Source organism: Podarcis pityusensis, assembly GCF_964106645.2.
Source record: "Podarcis pityusensis genome assembly, chromosome: 3".
NCBI lineage: Eukaryota > Metazoa > Chordata > Lepidosauria > Squamata > Lacertidae > Podarcis > Podarcis pityusensis.
The window spans coordinates 78,406,966-78,434,071 of NC_138026.1; the positions used below are offsets into that span (position 1 = coordinate 78,406,966).

The 27,106-nt window shown below is 40.4% G+C and overlaps 1 protein-coding gene across 4 annotated transcripts in view; it reads left to right on the top strand.

Annotated features, from left to right (window-relative positions):
- The window catches only part of CHRM3 (cholinergic receptor muscarinic 3), a 227,665-nt gene that overhangs the window by 93,146 nt on the left and 107,413 nt on the right, over window positions 1-27,106 (top strand). For 3 of the 4 annotated variants that reach the window (XM_080997728.1, XM_080997726.1, XM_080997727.1), the window contains exon 3: window positions 24,047-24,127. The gene's annotated coding sequence lies outside the window, so the exon portion shown is untranslated. Of the gene's footprint in view, window positions 1-6,272; window positions 6,348-12,332; window positions 12,445-24,046; window positions 24,128-27,106 lie in introns of those variants that run through there. The other variant, XM_080997729.1, reaches the window with a different exon arrangement.

Consider the following 27,106-nt stretch of genomic DNA (forward strand, 5'->3'; position numbering starts at 1 on the left):
ATAATAGTAAGACAAATATTCCAGTGTAACATGTCTATTTCAATATAATGTGGTGATCTGTTGTGGAGCAGCCCCATCAAAGAAGGTAACAGTGCTTAGACAGACCCTGTTGCTGGTTGCAAAGGGTCCTCAAGACCCCAAAAATCTAGGTCTGCCACTGTATGTTTGTCACAATTATTGCTGTTTCTAGTCTGCTACAGTTCATCTTTTACTAAAGCCTACATTGTTGGTCTTGCTATCTGCTGTGGCTGAAAATAATGTAATTTCAACAGAATGGACGCGGGTGGCGCTGTGGGTTAAACCACAGAGCCTAGGACTTGCCGATCAGAAGGTTGGCGGTTTGAATCCCTGTGACGGTCCCTGTGCAAGTAGATAAATAGATAGCGCTCCGGCGGGAAGGTAAACGGCGTTTCTGTGCGCTGCTCTGGTTCGCCAGAAGCGGCTTAGTCATGCGGGCCACATGACCCGGAAGCTGTACGCCGGCTCCCTTGGCCAATAAAGTGAGATGAGCACCGCAACCCCAGAGTCGGTCACGACTGGACCTAATGGTCAGGGGTCCCTTTACCTTTACCTAATTTTAACAGAAAGGAAACATCAAGAACAATGTAACTGTGTAATGTTTGCAGACCAGAAGAACAATAGTGAAATACTGCTCTTATTCATTTGCGTGATTTCCATTCCTAACATCTGATAAATGTGTGAATTGTGGCAATTTTCACTCCCTTCCCCATTTCCGACAGAATCCTCTGACATCCCTACAAGGAGGGTTGCAGGGTTAAGAGTGGGGGCAAAGGAAGCGTAGTTCTACAAGCTTACTTCTGATCATGGCCTTTGGGATCCAAACTGTAGCATTTACATTGTCTCTAATGGAGTAATGTGAGAAAATGTGCTTGAAGATTATCTTTGAGCAGTGGTTCACGTTGGCTTGTGTTTTTATTAATTTCCCCTGCCTTAGAAATCTTATGGAACATTGGAAAAAGTAAGCAAAACAAAAAGAGTGAATGCAATTTAAATCTTATTGTTCAGTTGTACTTTGTTTCCCGTGTATTCATATTTAAAAATATTGGTGAACATAAATGTCACTTGTACCAAAATACTTCCCCCCCCCCTGTATATTTTGGTTCAGTTTAGTTAGCTAAAATTGCTTTGATATTAATTTCCATTGTTTCTAAAATATGCAGATTGAAAACAGTTTTTTTCATTGTACTCATTAGTAACATTTATATGCAATGCCTATCTTTTCTTTGAAGAGCTACAATTCATTTCATTTGAGAACATGTCTATCCAAAAGTTAGGCTCTATATATTGCACATAAATGTACTTTCAAGCCATATTTTTAGAAAAAGGTCATGGCTCTTATAATTCATGAATTGTTTCAGTTTAAAGACAAAATAGGGAAGAAAACCAGTTCCCAGAAACCAAATTCTCGCTTGGGGCCAAAATAGATATTTGAATCACAACATTGTAGAGTTGAAAGGGATCCCAAGGGTCATCTAATCTAACCCCCTGCAGTGTAGGAATCTCAACTAGATCATACATGACAGATGGGCATCTAACCTCTGCTTATAAGGTTTCAAGGAAGCAAAGTACACCACCTTTTTTCCATTTGTGATCTTCAGAGGCATGTTCATTTGCACAACCCAAGGTAACATAATATATACAATAGGATTTAATTTCTGAAGGTTCCATGAGATTTTGAAAATACTGCACTAAAGGGGCATTGAGCTTAAGGGGGCCCTTGAATCTCCCCTGCAAACCTCAGCGATATCCTTTTCTTAAAAAAAATTATCAGGGAAAACAGAACAAATTCTGGAAGTTAAAGAAAATTAGTAACACATATTCTCATTAATATAATGTCCCAGTATGGAAGACCAAAGCCCCAAAGTGGTGAGATGTCTGGTTGTATGTAAGGAGTGGAGTGCATCCTTATATGGAAAAGAGATGGTTTGAACTAACATAGCCGGTCAAGAACATTTATTACTGACCAGGGGTTTAAACTCACATTTAGATAAATACAACAGGGAGTTTAAAAAAGCAGGGGTGAGGAACTTGTGACTTCAGATTTTGTGACATTACAGCTCTCATCTTCTCTCACCTTTGGATGGGCTGGCTGGGCCGGTGGGAGTAAGTTCCTCTGAGTTCATTGGGGAATGGTGTAAGCCTGTAATAGGCATGTTTAGGACTGCATTCTTAAATAGAGTTGCATGAACACATTTCAGAATTCCTTGAGCCACAACTGGCAGAAAAACACAATCCTGATTCATATTTTGTTTAATGCAATGTCAAAATTAACCAATCTGATTATGAGAGTGCTTTCTACTGATGCATACCTGTGTGATATGAAAAATCTGGTCTCTCTTTATATTCAGGCATTGCCTCACTCTGGGGAGAAAAAGTAGGTTTTCATGTTCTGTTGTTTATTTCCGTTTTCCTTTTGTGTTGATTTATCAAAGTATGAAGTGGAGGTTATTCCTGCGACTAGGGAGATGGAGAGGGCCTTGCCTGTGGGAAGGCTATTTCAAATAAAAATGGATGTGTGCGAAAGTGCATCAAAAAAAGCCTAAAGTAAAGTTTCAGAAGTGATAAGGTGCTTTCTTACTGATTTTAGCTGCACATCAAAACCAAGGCACCCCTGCTGTCCCACAATGGCATTGCAGTAGAATACAACTGAGGAAGAATATATGCATTCTTTTGTCAAAAGGTAACTCTGTAGCATATGCAAGCAATTCTTAAACGTTTTGTGATCTGAGAAGAAGGGACTATGTTAATTGGCTGTCCTGTTGTATGGAGATTCTTTGAATGTGCTCTTTCTCTGTGGAAAATGAGAATGAGTCAAACAACTTGGGGGGGGGGGATAAAAACTTGTTCACATAGGGTGTTTTTTTCTTTTCTTTTCTTTTCTTTTTTGCATAAGAACCTAGAGGTATAGGCATCTTCTGAGATTCTTAGACTGCGCCATTGCTGAGATGTGCAAGTCCTACCATAATATCAGAAGCAGCCAGGAAAGACGTATGAGCCAGTTGCACCTCATTTCTTAATACTGTACGAGCCAGCCCTAGGACTCAGAGAAACATTCACATCTATTCCAGTACACATGATTGATTTAAACGAGTGTTTGTTAGGCAAAATATGACATTTTGAAGCAAGTTGTCTTGGGAGAGCTAAGGAAAGAGTGAGTGCTTTGTGAAACCGAAGTGAGTGAAAATATTCAGTTAACGTTGTGCTGAAAGAAAACATATTGAAAGGAATGCAGAATGGCTCCGCTAACTAGTGCGCCATTGCCATTGGGATAGTGCGAGAGGCTATGTGATGGACTACTGGTGGACTTCAATTTTATTAACAAAAAATGAGCAGTATACTAGAGATTAAAGGTACCGCTAGTGCTGGCTTTGCTCCTGGAATAACAGGTGGCAGCTCTGCCCAATAGTTCTTATCATTTCTGTAAACAATGAGGTCTGGCCACCATCCTTCATGTTTTTGTATTCCCAACAACAGACTCCTGTAATGAACTCTGAGTGGGGGCTGCTTCTGAAGAGCGTTCAGAAGATATTGCTTCTGCAGAATACTCCACCCACTTACTGATAAGAATTGTTGAGAACATACAGGGCTTGCTTTGCATTAGCTGTTCTATGAATTTTCAGTACAGCCCTAATCCCCTAAATCATCTGGACCATCATATTTTAGAGAATATCTCTTCATATATAAAGGTGTTTACTCATTAAGGAAGTGTCCTGATCAGTATTTGGCATCTATCGGGCAAAAGAACTTACAGCCAAGATATGGAGCCTTTTTTCTTTGAGCGAGTTAATTGAAATGCATTTGCATTGCTTTCTTTGACGCTACCTTAATGTTGCTGTTTAACTGCGAGAGATGGAAATGGCTTGGGATTTATAAACACAGATGAATGGAATAATAGGTGTCAACTAAAAATAGATAGAGAATGCTTTAAGGATCTCTGCCCACTTCAAGAGCATAAAATGTGAGTAGAAACAACCATACTTCAGGTGGTCCACAAGCTAGAAATTCGTTTACATTTTAGTGCAGTAGGTGAATGGTTGGTCTACACATACATAATGCAAGAGGAGTTCTTTAGATATAGTAAATGCAGGAGAGAGAATCTAGTGGTATGATTGGTGAGAGGCAACCTGCAAATGTAAGAGAAGGAAGGAAGGAAGGCACGCAAGACCGAGTGGGAAGGTATGCTTGGTGAAGAAAAATTATGAGAAAATGTTTAGTAAGGCAAATGGAGAAATTAAAGAATATGACCTGTGATTTGGGAAACTGGTTGAAATAGTGCCGGTGGTGTAAACAATGGAGAGAGAAGCTCGTAATATGATCATGATAGTACTACTTACCATGTTTTACATAATGTATGCAGTGTAGAACTTTTATATATTTATATTTAACCAGTAGAAGGATCTAATGCAGCCTTTGAACACAATGTACATATAAGATTCTCTCTCACCTAGAACAGACTTCCTAATGAGGTTTACCTGGCACCACCCTAGTGATTTTCCCAGTGGCAGGTGATGAAGGCCTTGCTGCTCATGCAGGCCTTTTAAATAACCTTTAAAAACTGAGAGGCCCAGACTTTAAAATCTGTATTTTGATTTTGAAGGTAGTGAGCTTTGTTTTTGTTGTACTTCAAACAGCTTTCGAGGTTATGGTTTTATATCTTGCTTTGTATCTAAATTGTTTAGACACTTATTTATCATAAGTGTCAAAACACTTTGGATTCAGCTGTATAGCTGCAAATAAAATGTTTCAAGTGTGTTTTAAGTGCAATATACAATGTGACACTAGATGCCGATGGTGAGCCTTATGAAAAATTCAATGTATTTTAAAAAACACTTTTAAAAAAAGCATTTTCAAAATGTTTTTTATCTGTGTAGTTTCTACCTTTGTTTGGGTGTGGCATAGTCAAATGCCATCATTATTTTAAACTGAATGAATAAATAAATATTAATTTGAACATACTGGGTGTAGGAGAAGTTCAAAGCTGCATAACCAGACATTCTGAATTAGTCTGTTATAGCTAAATTATTCCCCCCTACACTCTATTTGCCAAAAGGATGTCCAACAATCTCATTCCATCTTCTTGTCTGAATTCAACTTTGGTTATGTTCCCAACTGTATTCAAGCCCTAAAGACAATAGCTTGATTGAAGTGCAGGGTATGGTAAATTAAGTAAGTAAGTTTTCGTAAATATAACGATGGAAATTAATGGGATGCTTTCAGTCTGCTGGTCTCTGAACCTTTCCAAACAGACCTCTTATAGGTGTGTTCCAGCATTTTTGGTTGCGAAACTGCAGTGAACCTTCCATACTGTTGTTGTTGTTGTTGTTGTTGTTGTTGTTGTTGTTGTTGTTGACAACAACCTGACTTATGTCTATAGCCAATCAAGATTTCTCAGTTAGCATAAGGATAGTACAGTGGTACCTCGGGTTACATACGCTTCAGGTTACACACTCTGCTAACCCAGAAATAGTGCTTCAGGTTAAGAACTTTGCTTCAGGGTGAGAACAGAAATCGTGCTTTGGCAACACGGCAGCAGCAGGAGGCCCCATTAGCTAAAGTGGTGCTTCAGGTTAAGAACAGTTTCAGGTTAAGAACGGACCTTCGGAACGAATTAAGTGCTTAACCCGAGGTACCACTGTATCAACCAATGTATTTCTGTTTACAAATGCTTTGAACCAGATGTTCAGATGTTAAAGGAGCCAGAAATATGCACCCAAAGACTGAAATAATCAGTTCCAATGAACTGTAGTACATGCTCACTTAATTTATAATAGAATAAAGACAGTGCTGGGCTGGGAGCCAGACTTCCCATTTTCAAAACCAGTGCTTGGCTGTTATGCTCAAGCAGCAGCAGATTATTAGTCCAGTTCAGCAGAGCCTCTGTGAAGTTTAACTCCTGCATTCTTAAAACGCTGCAACTTTTGCAGCCTGATCCTATGCAAAGTTAGGCATGCATATAAATCCATTTAAATCAGTATGTTTTAACTGAAACCAAAATTTCCAAAGGCTTGCACCTGTAGTTTAATTGACTCGTCTGCACTGAGAAACTTGTTCTAAATATAAATTAATTCTGCTGTTTCTGCACAGGGGCATATGCTACTTAAAAACAAGAACTAAGCAAATAGTTGAGAGAAAGAAATTCTGCACCAGTTCAACTTCTGAAATATTTTTTGAAAAATTGTTAATGAAGTCAACGTTTGAAAAAGACTGCTGGTCCAGTATCATGCAATTTTATGTATTTGCAGAAAGTATTACAGAAGAGGCATTGCTTTTCCAAATGTTCTTCATCTACCTTCCTTTTTCTCTAGCGTATATCAGACTTGTGCAAGGTAAGGTGATTCAATCAGTTATCATGATATGTATGTTCATTTGACCACATTGCTAAAAGCAGTGCTTCATATGAATATGTTTTCAGATATATTTAGTTTAGTTTAGTTTTTTTGTTTTTTTAAATAGCAGGCATTAAGGATTTGCAATGAGGCATGCAACCTTTCACAAATGAGACCAACAGTAGTAGATCAGACTAAGGTTCCATCTAGTCCAGCATTCCCTTTCTTACAGTGCACAGACAGATGTTTCTTGGAATCCCATAAGCAGGGCATGAAGTAGTAGCCCTTCCCTCACTGTCGCTCCATGAATCCTCCACAAATTTGTTTAATACCCTTTTAAAGCCATGTAAGGCAGTGGCCACTATTACAAGTTTGTGGCTGTAACTTCCATAAATTAATTATGTGTTATGTGAAGAAGTACTTTCTTTTGTTTGTCCTGAATCCTGCTGGCCTACTGCCAATCCATTTCATCAAGTGGATACAAATTCGAGGAGGAAAAACGCACACACACTTTATGCTTATTTTTCAGAGCATCTGCGTTCACAGATCTGTGGGCGCATGCTTGGAAGGTAAGATTAATGCTGGGGCATATTTGCCAGTACGCAATATGAAAGGCATCCAAATATCTGTAAATTTGATGTTTAATTTAGTTCCTCTTCTCGGTCTGTGATGTTGCATAAGCTTCTCATGTAAAGCAAGCTGCCAAACCCTGGCAATCTAACCCTTTACTGAAAAGTCTGCTGTGACAATGCTGTTTCTGCTCCCGGTTTCTTTTAGTGTTCGGGGAAGGAAGACTCTGCAGTTACTAGTAATAATGAAACTCACTCTGCATATGCTCCAGTGCACTTTATTGTTATTCAGTCATTACTTCTGTTGAAAAATTATTCTTTTCTAGCCACATATTTCTTTGTCTCATTATTACTCAGTTTAAGTGTGACCAGTGTTGTCTTATACAATGTAACGTGCATGCATGTGTATTTACATTTACTTCCCTTGTCTTTTAATCTGTGCCTCACCTCACAGTTTCTGTTACCTGGTCCTATCTCATTGCATTCTCCTATAGTTCAGGCTAGATTGTGGTCACCTTATCAGTATCCACCAAATCCCTAGCCTGACCTACACATGTCTAGAAATGTCCTTCTTTAAACGTATAATGCACACTTGATCATATGATCAAGGTCTGTTCTTCCTTCCAAAACAGGGAAGAGAAACAAAAAGTCTCAAAGAATATATATGAAAAAGAGCTGTGGAGGCTATTCTGCTTTGAAGAATGAAACATAGGCATATTAACACATAATATGCTAACTAATATGCCCATTCTAATGATTAACAGACAATAACACAAGTTTTCAAACAAGGGGATATTATTTCATGATTCAGTTTTTTGCCCTATTATTATACTTCTGTACTCTGCAATATTTTATTGAGTGCATCCTATGTGTTATGTTTAGAAGGCTGATAGACCCTGTTTTTAAGTTTTCTATCTCGGATTAAATTGATTCTTTAAATAAACTGAGAGACAGGCACATTTTCCCTCACCAAGTGGACTTCCGAGTTGTTTATAAAAGATTTAGCCTTCAAGTTTCTTTCATCGGCACAGCTATCTTTACTAATAGTGATTCCCCCCATCCCCCCCAAAATGCAAAGAAATTTGATTGGGCATCAAATATTCATCTATGGGAAATTAACAATGTAGAGAAATTACAGGCTAGCCCAGCTAGTGGAACAAATACCTGCCAAGAGATTTTTAAATGTTGTACTTCCCATACATTTTGCACGATGTTTAATTGTTAATTATCTTGCAAAATACAAAGGAGGTTTAACTTTTTTAAAAAGTTAATGTATGTGCAGCAGAATTCTGCAGGAAGTACAATTCTAAATGAAGAAGAATATACATTTTGGTCAAAGGTAATCTCTTCTGGATGGCCTGGATTTGAATAACCTTGATAAAGTGATGAGAAATGATTGCTTTTCTTTCTTTCTTTCTTTCACTGACAGAAAACATTATACTATAGCGATATAACAATGGAAAGAGATCCTGGGTGTAAAAATTCTCTATGGCATGGGCAGACTAATATGTGCACAGCACATTCCTACAAATAATTCCATCTACATACCACTCATGTGTAAAGCAAGCACTCTGGTAACAGGTGGTGGTAACAAACATCTCCCATAAGGCTCTCTAAAATGTGGGCGAGTACTAAAGGAATGCACAAGCTTGTCATAAAGATAGGTCTTCAACTAACCATCTCCCAGATAGGCTGTGTGTTCTCAAGGCTTTTCATCAGTTCGTATTGCATCCCACAAAGTGCAATGCCTTAAGTTCAGAAAAGGACCCAACTTTTGTTAACAGGATTAGTATGCTATGAGCTATGGTCCTGTAAGTATGCTACCCAATGCTGGCATAACTCACTTTATTGTGCTTTGCTTTATTATTGCATTTCACAGATATTGCTCCTTATAAGGATGTGGGTGCAGTTGCAAGTAGCCTGGCTGCTTCCAGGGGAAGGAAGCTACCTGCCACAGGAGTGGAGTTGGCTAGGGTTGGAGCTGGGTTTTTCCTCTTCCGCCCAGCAGCAAAGGGTTCCGGGCTTATTAGACTACACTAGTGGTGGCCAAACTTGGCTCTCCAGCTGTTTTGGGACTACAGTTCCCATCATCCCTGACCACTGGTCCTGTTAGCTAGGGATGATGGGAGTTGTAGTCCAAAAACAGCTGGAGGGCCAAGTTTGGCCACCACTGCACTACACAGTGTAGTGTAAATATCTCTGAAGTGCGCCTGTATATTAGATGTTTAAAGTTTCTTGCTCGGCTGAAATTCTTATAGTAAAAGAAAAATAATGAGAAATTATTATAAGTCACATATCAAAATTCCCCTCCCCACATTTTTGTCAGCTCAATTTTCTTAAGAGAGAGAGAGAGAGAGAGAGAGAGAGAGAGAGCGCGAGAGGTATATATGTATTTAAATACATACTATCTGATTGTACTACCCATATGCCAAATTCACACAACAAGGGACCAGTCTCACCACTGCCAACCTTTGCAGGAGGTGAGTCTGAAGAACTAAGACAGATAATAGTGGCGAGAGTTGATGTACCAGGCTTGAGGATGTGGACAAGGTGCTTGGATTGGTCAGGGTGATCACTTGTGCTCCAGACCCTTGCTTCTCTTGGCTGATAAAAACCAGCAGAGAGGGTACAGCTAGCTGGGCCAGGTAGATGATCAATGCCTCTTTACGAGAGGGGGTGGTCCCTGCCTGTTTGAAGGAGACAGTGGTAAAACCATTACTTAAGAAACCTTCCCCAGATTCAGAAAACCTAGCTAACAACTGGCCAGCTGCTAATCTCCCTTTCCAGAGTAAGGTTCTGTAGCAAAAGTTTGCAGACCAGATCCATGTGCTTTTGGAAGAAACTGATTTTCTGGATCCATTTCAATTGGGGTTTAGGCCCAGTTTTGGCACAGAAACTGCTCCCGTCAGCCTGTATGATGACCTCTGTTGAGAGAGAGAGAAGAGAAACCTGTCCCTGTTAATTCTTCTTGACCTCTCAGCAGCTTTCAATACCATCGGCCATGGTATCCTTCTGGAGTGACTGTCCAAACTAGGCACTGCTTTGCGGTGGTTCCAGTTCTACTTGGATGGTTGTTCCCAGAAGATGTTGCTTGGGAAATGCTTTTCAGCCCCGTGGAACCTTCAATGTGTTATACATAGGGCTGTCTCTGAAGATGCTTTGGAAACTTCAGCTAGTGCAAAATTCAGTGGCCAGGTTGCTCACTGGAGCAAGACAGTGTGAGCATATTACACTGATTCTGGTCCGATTGCACTGGCTACCAATTAGTTTCCATGCCCAATTCAAAGTGCTGGTTTTGACCTATAAAGCCTTAAATGGCTCAGGACCTCAATACCTCAAGGACTGCCTCTTTCCATATGAACCTACCCAGACCCTGAGATCATCTTCTGAGGCCCTTCTTCATGTGCCCCCTCCTCGAGAGGTCTGGAGGGTGGCAACCCGAGAACGGGCCTTCTCTGCAGTGGCTCCCCATCTGTGGAATGCTCTCCCTAGGGAAGTTTGCCTGGTGCCTCCATTATACACCTTTAGGCACCTGGCAAAAATGTTCCTTTTTAACCAGACCTTTGGTTGATTGACATCCTATGCCCTTTTAAAATGTGTTTATTTGGGGGGGGGTTACTGGGTTGTTTTTATTTTGATTATGTATTTTGTGGTTTTATATTTTGATTTTATTCTGTGAACTGCCGTGAGACCCCCAGGTATAGGGCAGTATATTAATATTAACAACAACAACAACAACAACAACAACAACAACAACCCCACCACCACCACCACAAAAATAAAAACCAATGAATTGCTGGGTAAAAATGGCATTCACAGGAGACAGGAGACATCTCAAGGAACTCAGATGTGAAATTGCTGATCTTCTAACAAAAATATGTAACTTGTCCCTCGGATCAGCCACTATACCCGAGGACTGGAAAGTAGCCAATATAATTCCCTGAACTCTTGAAAAGGGGGTAGAACAGAAATTGAGTTAGACAATACAAGTCTTCCTGCAAGTGGTAAGCTGACAGTTTGAGAACTCTTTAGTTTCCTTCTTCCTTGACTGACTCCACAAGGATTGTTTAAGGCTTTTATGAGAGGCAATAGAAATTTCAGGATAATGGACATAATTTACATTACTTGGTTTCCTTGAAACTATTGCCTCTTAACTGTGGCACACCCTGAGAACTACCATGCATTCTTATTTACCAGGATGTTAAATCCTGTAAACATTCCTTTACTAAAATAAACAGCCAACAGACCTGCCAAAGATTGGCTCATTTGCGTAACTGAATTAGTTATACTCCTGGCCACCTTTTGATTACAGTATGTATCTTTGTTCTTTGTAGATGTTTTCATAGGTTCCTTTGTTGCAGGTTTCTCTGAAACAATTTCGAAACCTTTGCAAAGGCTTTTTCCACCCTTTAAAAACTAGCAGTCATATTTATATTCTAGATAGCTACTAAAAACAAACAAAGCAAAGCAAAAGAGAACTACGGTCCCATCTGCGAAAGGTGGACCCTGTGGGATGTGATCCTGTATTGCCACCAGAAAGAAGCCACAGGAAGTTTATCCAACCCCTGTCAGATTTAAATCTGAAATGCGTCTTTGCAAAACGCCATCATGATATTCATGCTGTATGGCAGGCAAGAGTTCATCTTCTCAGTTTCTTTGGAGAAGAGATTAGGAAAGTAAAATATAAATACTAGTAATGGGATTAGGCCAGTTTTTATTCACTGTCTATGCTAAATCATTGGTGATATGACAAATTAAATGCTATATATTTATATTTTATAAATTAATTAAAAGAGAGCATATAAAAGCTTAACTGAAGATGAAGTATGAGTCACCGGTATCAGAACACTTTATAAGTAAATATTTATTCATAATACATCCATGCTTACAGGTTCCAAATGAAACTGGAGTGTCTTTGTACTAGACTAGATGTTCATTTTGAACATACCAGAAACCAGCAGTTACCTGAAATAGAAAGGTGAAGTGAGGGACAGCATGTTATCCGTATATTTCATATTGGAACTGAGTTGAAAGCAGTGCACTTACAAAGTCAGGCACAGAATACAAATGTCAAAGATTTTAGTGTAAAGCTCAGAATACAATGCTACAGCACAATTCTTACGGCAAAGTTTAGTCCAAGTGACTGTTCCTCTGTATGGCTTTTTTCAGAAGATAACAAAAATAAAACACAAATGGGAAGTTGTAGGAGTACTGCTGCTCAAATGTATTATTCTGACTCACTTTTTAAATACTTGCCAGTGCTTTTCTTATCATGGCTTTGTCAAGACTCTGACATATGATTTGTTTCTGTGCTGATAATAATTTAACTATCACATAGTGCTGATTCTTGTTGGTGGTAATGGTAGGACTTCTCTTGACTTTTGTCCATAACAATCTGCTTATCTTTTTATTTGAGGGCTACAAAATATTCTGTCATCATAGTCAACCTGGAGGACCAAGGCATAGATTCTTTGAGGTCCACTCTAATTAAGAGCTAATTAAGAGCTAATCCCACATTGGGATGCCAGGTAGGACTGGAGAGTTGCTCTGCAGAGGAATCCTTCTGTTTTTAATTTGATTTTAAAAAGGAACAAAGAACTCAAGATTTCTTGTAAGCAACACAAGCAAGTAACCAATACCATTAAGCAGTTGCAAAGAAAATGAAGCAGGGAGATTATATTTCTGGCCTTTAGTAAACTCCAACTACAGTTTCAGGCTCTGGTTCTGGCTGTGAAGGAGACACCCATAATAGCAGTAGGGATGGATGCCCATCTTCTGCCTAGCCCTGCAGGCTCTACTAGTGAGAAGTACTGGCATTGCCTCATCTCTCCGCCTGCAAAAGGAAGCCTCTTAAAACCCCTTAACTTGGATTGAAGTTTCATTAGCTCCACCCCTTTGCCAATTCCCATTAGGGAAGCTGCCAACTGCTGCCTTGTAACTCTTAAATAGGTCAGCAGGGCAACATTCCAAAGTGGGAGCAGCTGCTGTCTCCAGAGCAGCAGTAAGTAGGGCTCCCACACTAACCTTTCTTGTGCAGCTCAGAATCTATTTTTCTCCATTCACAGTTACTTCTCAGGCTGAGCCAAAATGTGCACACACGCCCTCCAGCTTTGCCACTCTCTTTCCATAATGTGAAGTTGGGACTGCACTTTGCTCAGTCGCGGGAGGTTGATACCAGTAAGGAACTTATCCTTGGTGGCTAGCGATAGTAGGCTCTGCCAATTTCAGTTCCCCCAATTTTTTTATTTTTCCATGTAAATTCAATTGTCCACATTTTGCAGCAATTTGTGATTTTTAAAAATCCTCATAAAATTCATCAGCATTTTAGTGTAAATTTCTCACAATAAATGCATTTCATGTGCACTTTTGACGGATGTAAACATTTTTGCAAGTAATTCCCCCAGATATAATGCATTATTGTATATTGATTTCACTAATATAAATGTGTTTTTGTAAACACTGGTTTGAGCATTATATTGCAAAATTTGGATAATTACAAATTTTGAAGGCTACATAGCTTCTGCTTTGCATATCATTTTGGAAAGTGCGGATTTGGTAAATTCGGCTTTAGATAATACCGGAACTGAATTTCTTCCAGGGCCAAACACAACTCTTTATGCATCTCTATCTGCCTTTCCGGATTCCCCAGGCTACACCTCCTCAGCTCTGCACTCCTCTCCCCAAGCCACACCCCTCATTGGCCTCTGCTTTGCACACTCCTTGGGTGCTTTTGCCTAGCTAGAATGTGTCCCTGAACCCTGATAATACTTCTTGCTTGCCTGGTTAAAGGGCAGGGAGGGATGTGAGTGTAGAAACTAGCCTATCTATAAAGATCAAGTATAAAATCTCTACTCCAATCACTTTGGCCTTTGGCCCCCTCTTCCACTGCCATGTAGCCCTCAAGATGAAAAAGGTTTCTTTGAGTGGAGGGAGCAAGTGAGAACTGCCAGAAACCAAAAGACCTAACACAAGTATGGGGTGTTGAACTAGGGCCACATTTTATTCAATATAGGTTTCAGTAGAGGGTAAACACTGTATGTGAGCAGCAATACCTGAACTCAATGAGGGCAAGCCACCCTGCTCAGGGCACTTGCATCCATTTTTTCATTACCCTTTACATGAGTCTTCTTCTCCCCACCATCAGGGCTACACAACTCATGGCGGACGAGATTGGGCACCCCAAATATGTTCCATATCCAGCCCCACAGGTTGCAGAGCCAAGAGGGGCTGGCCTCCAGATCTGCCCCTCAGCTCCAAATGTGTCTAATGGTGCCCACCTGCTCATTTGACAACCCTTCCATCACTCACAATCACCTGCCAAATGTGACCAAATGAGCCACACTCACCACCCTGCACTCATAAGGTGCAGTACAGAGCAGGCAAAAAAGAAAGAAAGAAAACCCTGCCCACAGAAACCAATGTGTGGAGAAGCAAATAATAATAATAATAATAATAATAATAATAATAATAATAATAATAATTTATTATTTGTACCCCGCCCATCTGGCTGGGTTTCCCCAGCCACTCTGAGCGGCTTCCATAGAAACCAAAAATACACTAAAATATAAATAATCCCTACTGAGTCCTGCAGTGATATGTATCAAGACCTGCTCTGCAACCCAGGGTGGGCCAGGTAGGTGCCAGAAAAGAAGGGGAGGTGGGAAGTAGCCTTCCAAGCCATGTCCCAGTACTGAAAGTAGCATGCAGACACAGCCCATGTCATGGACCCTGCCCCCTCTCCCCCACATAACTCCAACCTGGAGTAGGGGAGCAGTTTCAAATGTTTCTAATGAAGCAAAAGAAGCTACTTGGGGAAGGATTAATTGAGAAATCAAAATGCATGTGTGCACTGTATTCGTACCTAGAGAGGTTTCTGGATTGCAACCTAGAAAGTGAAATCTAATGAAAGCAAGTATTTAAAAATAGGCTATGCAGATACAATGCTCAGTTTTTAATTCTGTGTTGTTGTGGAGTGCGGAATGGAATGTTACCCTGCTGTAACATGTGTTCCTTTTAAGTTACTGGTCCCTACACTCTGTTAGGTCAAAAACCATTGACTTCACAGGCACCCATACCAGCAAGTATAATATCAGCAACCTTTTCAGCAACAAATGGCTAGAGCTGAAATTCAGAAGCTTTGCCTGAACTGGATATTCATCTGTGAGTGACAACTAAGGAGAAGTATTCACCATATTTGGCAAAAGAGTGTAACTCAAAAGAAAGCTGTAGCGTATAAAGATTGTAGTCTCTCTTTATGCTTCATGTCTCTGTACCAACAAATGTATTACTATTGCTGGCATCTAGAGAGTAATAATTCCTTAAGCCACATAAACTGACTTTTCCTGCAGAGTGAAATGGCAAAAATAAAGTCTTGGTTTGTGTTTCATCACACTGATTAGTCATGCATTTTCATTGCACACTTCTTTCTAACAGCGGGGAGTTAGTTTTGACTCTTGTCCAACCAGAATTAATAGACCATTTAAAAATGTTTAAAGAAAATTAAAATAGGAAAGACAGAAGCTGTGTGCAATTAAATTCTTAACTTTGTTTTTAGTAATAATTTTTATTTCTCCAAATTGTTGACTTTCTATTAAGTAGGTGACTCATTTCATCTATCTGACTAGTTTCATTGGTCTATCTATATTTAAAGGTGTGTGCACAATATTTATGAGATTTTAGTAATATATTAATCTGGTATAAAATCACTGATCGCTTGTGTATGGATTGTAAGAATAAGAAAAGTATTTAAAAAAACCCAGATGGATATTAACATGGATGTTTGGGCTTGCCTAGTATTTTTACCCCACTGCTCAGCTGAACAAAAAATTCCCAGAGCAGAATACAAAGTTTAAAAATAGGATGGTCCCTGCCCCCAGACTTACCGTACATTCTAAAAGACACACTTCGGTGCTGCTTGCACAGCAAAAACAACATGGGGGCAGCAGTTACGATTTACTTGTCTTTGCAGCTTCAGCAGGCAGTGTGATTCTCCAGTGTTTTACACCCTAGAGGTGCACTCCATTGTCTCTTGAGACAGACAAATGCCAACAACTTCCACAACACATTGTGTAGATTTGAAGTGGAAGAATTGTAGTGGCAGCCAGGAATCCATATCTGAACAACATTGTGACACCCATGCAGTCCTTTGGTTAATGTCACAACTACACAGTACATTCAAGTTGTTTGTTCTTCCAAAGCACTCTTAGGAAACCATTAACTGTTAAGAATGCTGTGCCAATGGTATGCACACACTTTTTTTGTAAACCGCTTGAAAGTTCTACTACAGTTAAGTGGTATATAAACCTTGTGAAATAAATAAAATAAAAATTGAAAGTACAGAGAGACAGTTAAGCTGCCAAAGGGAGGAAGGTGAACTACCATTGCCAATTTATTTGTTTTGGAGGTATGCGCCACATGTTAGCTTCTTCCTTAGCAATGACTTTTTTCCCCTAGCCCTTTATTACTGTTGTCATTAGTTATCCCAATACCCTCTGCTTTCTCCCTCAGTTTTCCCACACTGCAGTAGGTATGAATAAGTGAAGGAAAAAACAACACAGAGAGCCATACATTAAAGAAAGTTCATCCTATTTTATTTACAGTAGTTATTAATAGAAACAGATGTTTATATGTATGGTTACTTAATAAGCCAGGTTATTGCCTTCATGTTGCTTTACGTATGAATGTTCACCATACTGTTACTGTCACTTTTGAACACCAGTGGGGAATTTAGGTTCCCCCAGGTACAGTGGTCCACTTGGGCAGGTGGGCAGGGCTTCAGCTACCTACCAATTACCTGATGTCACTGTGATATCAAGTGACCCCATTTTCCCCTTTATAGCAGAATAATCAAGCCATGCTATAAGGGAAAATCCAAGCCCAGGCTTGGATTAGTTTCTGCCTATCAGCTGATTGGCTGCCCTAGGCTGTGCTACTACTCAGTTGCGTTTGAGACTTCAAACCCTGCTGTGCCAATCACAGCAGGCTTGCTCTCATTGCCAATCAGCTGATTGACAATAACAGCAAACCTCCCTTGCCAATGAGCAATAGGGAGCACACTTCAAGGCTGCCTCCTAATTTGCTTGATGTCCTCTGCCTGACTCCCACTTCCGCCTCTTCTTCCAGCTCACAACAGCCTCTCTCAGCAGCTATTTCCCCAGAACCCACCTTCTATTCTCTAGCAGCCCACCACCCCTATTCCACTTAGCCAATAATTTCAATTTGGGAGGAAATCTTTTCTTTCATTGCCCTATATCTAATAGGATAAAGCGGAACCCCAACCAGCTGATCTATTTTTGATCCATCTTGTCTGTTTATAGAAACAAAACCTTATTCCCAGAACCATCCATGGTTTGACACATTGCAAAGGACAGCTAAAACTTTCACCCAGGCTCCCTGCTGATGCACTGTATCTCCACAACTCTTACAAGAAATTCAGAAAGGGGCCGGAGGAGCTCCCATATGAGGAAAGACCGCAGCATTTGGAACTTTTAAGTTTAGAGAAAAGGTGATGACACAATACAAGTTTATAAAATTATGCATGGAATGGAGAACAGAGGTAGAAAAAGGTTTTCCCCCTCGTCTTGTGACACTAGAACATGGACATTCAATGAAGTTGAATGAATCAGGATTGATAAAAGAATGTACATTTTCATGTGTCACCTAGTTAAACTACGGAGCTTGCTCCCACAAGAGGCACTAATGGCTACCAACTTGGATGGCATTCAAAGATTAGACAAATTCATGGAGGATAAGACCACCAGTGACCACTAGACATGATAGCTATGCTCTTCCTCCACCGTTGGAGGCAGTAGGTTTTCAAATACTGTTGCTGGAAACCACAGGAAGGGAGAATGCCCTTGTGTTCTGGTCCTGCTTGCAGGCTTCCTATAGGCATCTGGTTGGCCACTATGAGAATAAGAACAGGACTAGATGGGCTATTGGCCCAGATCCTCCAAGTGCCCCTATTTTCTAGGGACATCCCTGATTTAGAGAAGTCGTCTCGGTTTCTAATTTGATCTCGGAATATCCCACTTTTCCTTAGGATGTCCCTATTTTCATTGGAGAAATGTTGGAGGATATGAAGTTATCCAACCCCTAAGTCGTTTGAAGGCAATCCTTTATAGGGAAGTTTTCTTTAAAAAAACTTTTTTATATCTGTTGGAAGCTGCCCAGAATGGCTGGGGCAACCCAGTAAGATGTATGGGATATAAATAGTAAAATTATCATTATGAAATAGGACGTCCATCAGAGAAATGTTGGAGGGTATATGGCCTAATCTTGGAGGCTGTTTTTAGGTTTTTATTTAGGGCTTTTAACTTGCTGGAAATGGTTGGTAAATGTGGTTTTAGGAGCTGCTTTTATTTCCCATGTTGCTGCTGTTTTTAAAAATTGTGGTTTTGTTGTTAGCTCTGCTGCAGAAATGTGGTATATACATTTTTTAAAAAATAAATGGCAGCCCAAATCTGCCCAAGGCTTTCCTCAAGCCACCTCAGAACTGCTTCAGACATTTGGAATCTCTTCTTCCCAACACTTCATGTTACCATTTTTCTCCAAAACATCCAAGGTCACAGTCTATCTTTCACCTACATCCGTTTATTCCTGAGGCATAGTTTCTTTAAAAAAAAACAACTGTTCACCGTTGAAGATCGAAGGGAAAGAATTAAGCTCAGTTTTGGCAGTTTTCCTTCTAAATTTTCCTTTGAAGAGCAATCTGTTTTTTTCCAGTGTAGATCATCTCACAGTCACGGAAAATATTTTTAGGCAGAGGCTTGAATCACAGCATAGTTACAAGGTAGCAATTAATATCACTAACCATACTTAAGTTACCTTTGAAAGTTATTTAGATTTACAGCAGGAAGCAGCAGCATCCACTTCAATTTATTCAATGTCCTTCTTCAGTCTATTGCTTGGGTGGAATGGGGAGCAAATCCATTTGTTCTTCCAGCTTGTGGAGTTCCTAGTAACATCGCTGTAAGGTACAGTTTCATCATATCAGCAGACATCAATAGGATGCAGACCTGACACCACAATTAGAAAGAGAGCTCATTAAATGCAATTAAATTATATATTCTGTCAGCATGGGTAAGACAGTAATTATAATGCCTTTGAAGGAGATCAAGAAACAAATGCTTACTGCACAGTGGTGGCTGATGTTGGTGTCTTTTTTGTATTGATTTGGGGGTGGAGGGAAGTAGCTTTTCTGGTCCTGTCTCTTTTTTTGTTCTTTTGAAGTTGTAACTAACCATTTTGTGTTGTGCCACATCATCATGGTAGCCATTTAGTAACTGGTAGTCCTACCACTTTTTTAAAATCCCAAATATGCCCACTGAACCCAAAAGGTTGGTGACCCATGTTTAACAAGGATAATGTGGAATATACTGTGGTTTTGGTGAATGCATTGGGTATGCATCTAGTATCAAGCAGCCTGCCTGCTGGTTGATCGGTAAAGTGGATCAATCCTGAATAGACCCAACAGGGCCGTCAGCCAGAAGGTTTCTATAGCCCATGGTTCCTGAGTGAAATTCTGGGCTAAGTAAAACTTTCTTGCACTCGTGTATCAGGGTACCTGATGTCTAATGATGCACTCCAATGACTTATCCTCGAAAAGTTGTGACATTTGCTATGAAGTAGGTGAAAGCCTGCAGACCGGCCAATTTGTCAGCAGGAAAAATTCCTCCTTGGCCCTGACCAAGTATTCTATAGCAAGGTCCACCGGCCTGTCCTCTTACCTTCAGTCAGGACCACATAGAAACAGGGTGGGCGGGTGGGAAAGCCAGCGGCAATCCAGGAGAGGGGGACCCCTGGGTGCAGCTTGCTCTTATAAGGGCTGCAACCAGCCCCCCCATTGGCTTATTCAGATGGGCTTTTGGTGCCAACCCATCTGACCAAAGAGGGAGGCTCTGTATCCCTCCAATGACCGAAGTAGTCAGAAAATGGCCGTGCACAGAACCACCGCCACACCAGACCACAAACTCCACTCACTAGAGTTCAGAGAAGTCTTTTAATTCAGACAACTCTTTAATTACAGATTGCATAGGTTTGGAATGATTAGTGCGGCATTCAACTAAGTTTTACTCAGAGCAAACCCATTAAAATTAATGCATCTAACTTAGACATGTTCATTAATTTAATTGGGTCTACTCCGAGTAAGAGAGTCATGATTTCCATTGTTCCACTGCTTTTAATCAGTTGGATTTATTTTTTCTTGTTTGAAGTTCAGCTTTATATTCTACCCATAGAGTTCAGAGAGCTTGTGACTACTAAGCCAGCTGTGATTTAGAACTTCTTTTCTTTCTCAGAAATAAGTTTTAAAATAGCTTGCTTACTTTTAAAAAAGAAATCAGCTCCATAAGAGCCTTTCTTCCTAACAAAATCAGTGCTGTCAGAATTTCTGTTTGTTATCCCTCTTCTTCTTTTTAGTGCACCAGAGAAAACATTTAAAGAGTTTGTGCTAAACACTTCTCAGGCATTCTCAGCTAGCACAGATACATGATTTTAATGTTTGGATATAAGAACATTGCTATGTTTGTTGTCTGGGTTCATCCAGGGGGCTGTTTAAGCTTTACATATACATTGTTTTAGCAAGAGCTTTCTTTTTACTCAAAAGTATATGATTTGTAATATGATGGCTTCTTGCATCTCTCTCACATCACTTTTAAAAATCTTTTGGATAAAACATTTTTAGAATCTGAAGGTATCAAGCAGTCCCATGTTAAGACAACTAAACACTGAAAAAATCTTCAGAGTCCTAAAATATAGTAAATATTGTCAAAGTAGCTTGACATGGACATATTCTATTCATTATTGGCTCTGAATTTGCTCTTCTGCCTCTTCCAAGTTTCTGACATAGAAGGTGTTGGTTGACTCTATTGTGCCTTTATGGAAAAATGAGTTACGGCAGGGAAATTGTGCTGTTAGTTTTTCTTCCTCTTACTTGCTGTCATTAGAATAAGTGAAAACCAAATCTATTTTGAAAAAGAGAATAAAAAGATATGGATGTACAAGAGCTACATGTGTTATGTAATGGGCCATGCACTCTGCAGTCATTGGACCTGGCCTCATCTGCATTATTAACTGTATGACATACTTTTAAACAAGCACTATTTTATCCATATTTGAGCTGACTTTGAAGATGGTTCGGAAACTGCAGGTGGTGTAGAATTAGGTTGGCGGCTAGATTGTTGACTAGGATTCGATGGTTGGAACATGCAACAATAATTCTGGCCCACAGTTAGCTCATAGGTTGAAGTGTTGAATGGGAAGCTGAATCTCAATGCCCCCAACCTGTGTCCAGCATGCTTACCATTGCAGTAGATTTCACTGTTGAAGAAATTGGGGTTGATCCCTCCAAAAGTGCACTCTGGTGGTATAAATGGTGACAAGGATTTGAATCAAAACAAGGCCACTGAAAACAACAGGGCAGTATAAGAACTGTTGGTCAAACTCTTCTTGGTTATCTAAATTCATGTTCGTATATGTGACACCACCACTTGGTTCTGCTTGAGGGCTGGCACATTTGCTTAAGTGTTGTTCCATAACTGAGAGCTTGGCATTCATAGGGACACAATCTCCTAACCACTTTTATACAAGGGTGTGTTCCCCCAACACCTCATACAGCCCAAACAAATGATGGAATCTTAATTAATTAATTAATTAATTTCTATTTATTAATTTCTATTTATTTATTTATTTCTCTCTTTTCCATACATTTTGTCTCCTCTCTCCTACTGTCTCTCCTAAAGCAGGGGTGGAGGATTTTTTCTGGATTTTACCCCACCCCACCCCTTTTATTTTTTTAAAATTCACATATCTCCTGTTGCAAAACAAAGCTGCTTATCATAACATGCTTGATATGCTGTGTGCAATTAGAAAGTAGGTGCATTTAATCATGTAGAGGGATGACCTTTTCCTTAACGATAGCCTCATTTCATCTCTCAAGTCGAATACGAGGAAAATTAGAGGTGTAATATAAAGAAATGTGGACATTTTCAACACCAGAGAGGAGCTGGTGATGATTTCATTTTGTCAAAATCCATCAGTAAGTCTCCTGTGGAAGCTTATTGTCCCATAAATTCAGAGATAACTTTGTGTCTGCCCCCACATTGCAGCAATTCTAACAGCAGTATATTGCTTTGCCAGAGACATGAGAATGAGGCAGCCAGCTAATATGCAGGGCACATCTGTTTGATTAAAATCATACTTCAGTGAAAAGGTTGGGGCTACTGAAAATCTGCACCGGCAACATTGTCTAGTATAGAGGGAAATGATTACACTTCTTGTCGTTTTCTTTTAAACATAAAACAGGAAATGGAAGGTGACAGCCAGTTGGTATTCCTTCTGCTGCTTCTCATTAACTAAGTGCTTTGTTTCTGTCAATTTCGTTCCATGGTTTAGATAGCAGAATGTTTTCTCTGCTTTTAACCTTAGAAGTACAAGAGGACTAAACGGCATTCCAGTCTATTACAAAAGTTATGCACCAGCTGTGTACATTCTTGCCGCAATTTCTTAACTATTCAAGGTTAAGCATTATTTAGAGCAGCCTTTCCCAACCTGGTGCCCTCCAGGTGTTTTGGGCTACTGCTGTCATCAGCCTCAGCCAGCATGGCCAGTGGTCAAGGGTGATGGGAATTGTAGTCCAAAACATATTGGGGAGCAATAAGGTAGAGAGAGGCTGATTTAGAGGAAACACAATGACCTGACCAAAGATATTAAAGTATTTCTTTATAACTTTATAACCTCATTTTCTTCTAATGTGTTGAAACATTTTATTGGGTCCATATCAAAACATTGTGAGTTTGGTTCTCCTTTCTGATGAAGACATTGCCTAGTAATTTTTTGGGGGGTCATCTCTGTTAAACTCCTGCCTGATGCGAAATATAGGTAAAGGTAAAGAGACCCCTGACCATTAGGTCCAGTCGTGACCGACTCTGGGGTTTCACGTTCATCTCGCTTTATTGGCCAAGGGAGCTGGCGTTTGTCCACAGACAGCTTCCGGGTCATGTGGCCAGCATGACTAAGCCGCTTCCGGCGAACCAGAGCAGCGCACGGAAACGGCGTTTACCTTCCCGCTGGAGTGGTACCTATTTATCTACTTGCACTTTGATGTGCTTTCAAACTGCTAGGTTGGCAGGAGCAGGGACCGAGCAACAGGAGCTCACCCCGTCACAGGGATTCGAACCTAATTGGCAAGTCCTAGGCTCAGTGGTTTAACCCACAGTGCCACCCACGTCCCCTGATGCGAAATATAGCTCACTGAAATATAAGACTTTGCTTGTAAATAAGGTTAGGGATGCTACTGTGATTGCTTACTTCCCCATCATTAAAAGAGCAATAATATAAAAATCTAGTGTGGTGAGAAGGTGTGGTGAATCTACATTTCATTTGCATTTTTTTTAGAGGTGATCAGTATTGCTCCACCTCTCTCTGCTTCCTACAGACTTACTGTTTTAAAGCATTCTTGTTTTATCACAGAACTTAATCAAGCTAATAAGATGTTGAGGACTAGAAAGTAGCCAATGTAATTCCAATTTTCACAAAGGGGTCCAGTAGGGATGCTGGAAATTCCATGCTTGTTAGCTTCATGTATGTCCCAGGAAAACTAGTGGAAAGTATTGTTAAAGGTAAATTAAGTAAGCATATAGAAATACAAGCCTTGCTGAAGCATAAGCCTCATGAACTATTAGAGTTCTTTGAGAATATCAACATACATATGGATAGAGTTAATTTGGTTCACATAGTTGGTGTATTTGGACTTTCAAAAAGCTTTCGACAAGGAACCTAATCAAAGACTCCTGAGTACCAGTCATGGAATGAGAGGAGAGCTCCTCTTGTGAATCAGGAATCGGTTAAATAGCAGAAAGTAGACAGTAAGAATAAATGGACAGTTCTCCAAATGGAGAGATGTAGCGAGTCCCTCAAGGATTGAGACTGGGATCTGTGCTTTTTAACTTGCTGCTGAGATTCAGTTTTATATTTCAGCAGCAATTTATATAAATGTTGACAATGATATTGAAATTATTTCGTGACTGTCTGAGATCTAAAGGGACTTGGGAAATGCCAGTTCTGTTCTGATCTTCTCAGCCCAAGTATGGATTACATGCATTAATAGTTTCCTTTTTGTTTTTGTTTCAGCCTTCATGCAAATACAAGACCAGCTTTCCAAAAGGGAGGGCTAGTACTTGATGCAGCAGATGGTGTTACCATCTAGACTACGTAAGTAATATTTTACATGTACATAACACCCCTTTCTGAAAATCACAGGTGGCCCTAGACACCCTTATCATGAACCCATAGAGGCAAGTGAGATATCATGGGAGCCGGAGTAACTATGGTAAAGTAACAACTTCAGTGTCTTGAAATTATCCCCCTCCCCCAAGCACAACCAGCAGCTTAGCAGCTGAGGTGACAGAATCTTAATGAACATTTCACCTGTTGAACGTTTCAGCTGCTCAAAAGTTTTGAAAACGCAGACCTTGAGGCAGGAGGCTGCAAAATGTGTTCAAAATTGTATTTAATGTCATGTGCGTTTGTCTTGTACTTTCTGTCCAGAGAACAATGAGTCTAGAATACTACTATGGTCAGTGGTACCAAAAGCCACTGAAATATTTGGGGAAATTGATAGGGCTTGAGACTGCACAATGCTAAGCTATGAAGCTTTCCAGACAAAATACTATGAAATTCCATAATTTTTTTGTGACTAATATTTATATGCATGTGCCCCCATGTGGTGAAACTTTTGCTTTCATGAACTGGAAATATCTAGTGTCTTACATCCGTAGTTGCACACATTTTATTATGTAAAAAATTAAGCATGCCAGTCCCATTCGCCTAATGAATGCAGAGGTTGTGTACTTCATTTTTATGTATTAATAAGTGGTGGTAGTTATGAAAGTAGCCTAAAGTGGACAGTTGTCTAGCTACTGCCTCTGACAGAATTAAGGGCAATCCGAAGATACAGATGACATAAGAGTGAAAATGTTACGACTAAGCTGCACTGATATTCTCCCACATTGATTGCTTGTAGGGACTTCTTTCCTACCACTCATACCCTGACCATATGGGACAAGAATAATAACAGAGAGAGAACAATTAAGGATCTAAGAGCAGCCATGCAACTATTTATTTTTAATGTGTCCTTAAATTGCTCTTAAAGAGAGTAAAATTGCTCTTAAAGAGAGTATGTGAGCACAGGCAAAATCTTGCCAGAGCAATGCTACCAAGTATGTTTTGAGATTTTATTAATGGGAAATAATGTAACAAAAGTGTTAGAGCAAAACCTGATATACAGCACATTTTGTCAGTGTGTAAGCTAAACCTTGTTCTATCAAGACCAGTGCTAAGCTGCTCAAATGAATCCTGGAATGAAGCTTTACCCCCTGTTTCCACATACTGGAACTAGGACACAGAAGCTTGCACAGTGAAGCACAGCTGGCATCCCTAAATTACAGTTTTGGCATGTTAGCTGCAGTGTAATGTTTTTCTACTACACCATTGGGATTATTTTTCAATTCTAGTTTTAGAAGCAGAGCCACTGTCAATGCTCTGAGCCCATACATGTTACTTGCATGTGTATGTGGCTTTTCTTAAGCCATCTCCCTTCTCCTCCCCCCATCCACATTCAAATGGCAAATGTTTTGCAGAGCAACAACAGAATGGTTCCTTTAGCCTAGTCAGCTGGTACATAGGCTCCACTCGCAAGACACTTCCTTCGTTCCTCTTGCCAGCTTTGTTCTCCAGGCCCTGAGTCCAACTGCCCCAATTTCTAACCACTTTCTGTGGCTTCAGGCTCTGGGTGTCTGTTGCTTTATGGGTGGGGGCAGAATAGGCAATACTGAAAGAAAGTAAAGGCATCTGTATGAAGAGCAACTGCAGTATTTCTTGGGAAGAATGGAACAAAGTACTTATTTTTCCTCAGAACTCTTTCAGTGGGAGATTCCCTGTCCATTCATTCTGGGAACCTCATGATTAACACTGCATGGAGAGCAGGTGAAATGTGCTTGTCCACTATCACATGCCCTGTTGACCCCAACCCATGCTTCCCACGCATTCCCCCTTAGGAAAGTTCAGCATGCCCAAGATCTAAAGCTGGTGAAATCTCTTGCATCCAGTTTTTAGCTGTTTGGATATGTCATGTTATCAATGAATTTTCACCTAGTGGGGACAGAGTTATGAGAAGTAAATGGAAGTAATATAAAAGACTGTGCTCTTCCTGATTTATTAAAGAGCTTTATGTTTAATTTATAGAAATGCTGCTGAATGTCATCTTTAATTTTTATAGGGTAAAAAGTAGAACATAAAAAGTACAGTGTACTGTAGCTGTTACACAAGAACACCTTTGTGCATTAACAAAAATTTCAAGGACTGTAGGAAATGGGATTCTAAACCTATTTATTTGGAAACTAATGCTACTGATTTTAATGGCATATTTTCCAAGTAATAACTGATGGTTCTATTATGGCATCCATCTACGACAGGGGTAGCCAATTCTGTGTGCTTTGCATGTTGTTGGCCTCCAACTCCCATTGACCCTGGTAAGTTGCCAAATGACTGAAAGGTATCATTTTAACCACTATTTAGCAGTTTTGAGAGTGACTTGTTTTGGAAGCCCATAATATTTGCACACTGCTTATCACATGAGCAAACTGGTTGAAGAGTGTCCATACTAGTGCTAGAAACTGCTAGAAATGTGTAGCCCTTATTGAGCTCAGCATTGGAACCTCAAATAATTTTCTTAAAACGTTGAAAATACTTCTGCTTACGTTTAAAACTTTGTACAGTGGTACCCCGCAAGACGAACGCCTCGCAAGACGGAAAACCCGCTAGACGAAAGGGTTTTCCGTTTTGGAGGCGCTTCGCAAAACGAATTTCCCTATGGGCTTGCTTCGCAAGACGACAGCCCATAGGGAAATCTCCGGGACAGCGGGGAAGCGCAGCGCGTCTTCCCCACTGTCCTCGGACCTCCTCCCGCCGCCCGGCTTCGGAACGAATCTCCGATGCCGGGCGGGGGGGGGACGCCTCCTCCCGCCGCCCGGCATCGGAACGAATCTCCGATGCCGGGCGGGGGGGGGAACGCCTCCTCCCGCCGCCCGGCATCGGAACGAAGCTCTGATGCCGGGCGGGGGGGGGAACGCCTCCTCCCGCCGCCCGGCATCGGAACGAAGCTCCGATGCCGGGCGGGGGGGCGGGGACACC